The sequence below is a fragment of the Palaemon carinicauda genome, unplaced genomic scaffold (assembly GCF_036898095.1).
Source record: "Palaemon carinicauda isolate YSFRI2023 unplaced genomic scaffold, ASM3689809v2 scaffold32, whole genome shotgun sequence".
In the NCBI taxonomy this organism is placed as follows: domain Eukaryota; kingdom Metazoa; phylum Arthropoda; class Malacostraca; order Decapoda; family Palaemonidae; genus Palaemon; species Palaemon carinicauda.
In genome coordinates this window covers 17501-18823 of record NW_027170871.1, presented here as the reverse complement: position 1 = coordinate 18823, position 1323 = coordinate 17501, and the positions used below count along the sequence as shown (strand labels likewise).

Genomic DNA, 1323 nt, shown 5'->3' with positions numbered 1-1323 from the left:
ATATATATATATATATATGCTGTATACATAACATTATGCTAGCTTAATAATATCAAGTAATATTTATTTTGTCTTTTTCGTGTAGTTCCCCTTTAATTGTACTTCCATAGCATTTACTCTGTAATCCTTGTTTGAACAGTGATTTTGTTTGTATTTAGCCCTCCTTGCTGGAGTGAAGTTTAGTCTTCTTTGGAAGTTAGAAGTTGTATTAACTTTAGATTCTCTTGTTCTGTGGAAGTGTTAAGGATTACTCTCTAAGGATCGGCAGTATTTTGCAAGTTGTCCCAGCAAGTAGTTTTATTTTATGGCATTACTGTATTGTATTAGTATTTTTCGTTTGTGACAGGTGGTGTGTTGGTATTTACATGGCTTATTTATTTGTATATAATTTGTACTAGCCCAGAGAATAGTGACTCCCTTTTGTTCAGTGTCTCGAAAGGTAAGGGTCGAATTACCTATGTCTTCAACTATTTAACCTTGCTGGTTATGAACCTCTGAGGCTGCTTGTAAGAAGTAAAAGCCAATCAATGATAAAGTAATCTTCGTAACTTTAAAAAAGTAAGTGTCTAACATGCTCACTTTTGATTAACGATTTTATAAGTGTTAAATCGGCTCACACACTTAAGGAGAGAATGGTCCTTTAGCAATTGTAAGGGGTATCCCATGAAACTTGCAGTTTTTATAATATAAAAGGAATTTTAATTAACATTACACTCCTGGAAGATTTTAAACCATAGTATAGTTGATGCGAATCTCCTAAAGAATTTCTATGAATTTAGTAATTCTAGTGACAGTTTTTAACATTACTACTTGAGATGGAATTAAATTACTACCATAGGAGAGAGACTGTAATTCTGACCTAATCTTGCAAGAAGTTTAATACATTAACAGGTCGCCTAGCGTGTCAGTTATTCTGTTGAGTTTTATTTCAGATTTACCGCTACCTTCACCTGTGGCTTCACATATGGTATTGAAGTCTGGAGTAATCCAGTCTGTCGGAAGGAGACCAGACTATTACCTTCTTAAAAGACTGAAGCAATGGAACTTCTAACTAGTTTCGTACAAGGAATGAGTTGGCAGAGCAGTGACACCATCTGGGTCTCACCCTGCATCATCGTCCAAAACCAGTTAAGTGTCTTTGTCAAGAATTTATATAATTGGTGTTGGAAATTTAAAGTATTCATATAATTGTTGTTGGAAATGCCTAATTTTTATTATAACTATTTAAAGTATTCATGACAGAAATTGCTAAAGTTTCTGCCTTTCTGAAATCTGTAGGTATTTCAATACTGTTCTTCCCTTTGAAATTACAAATGCTGTTGC

At 33.7% G+C, this 1323-nt stretch overlaps 1 long non-coding RNA gene across 1 annotated transcript; it reads left to right on the top strand.

Moving 5' to 3' along the window:
* The first annotated feature begins 216 nt into the window (after positions 1-216).
* Positions 217-1128, top strand: LOC137636528 (uncharacterized). Its single transcript, XR_011043134.1, has 2 exons — positions 217-274; positions 933-1128. It is a non-coding gene; the product is annotated as an uncharacterized lncRNA (long non-coding RNA).
* Positions 1129-1323: the final 195 nt, after the last annotated feature.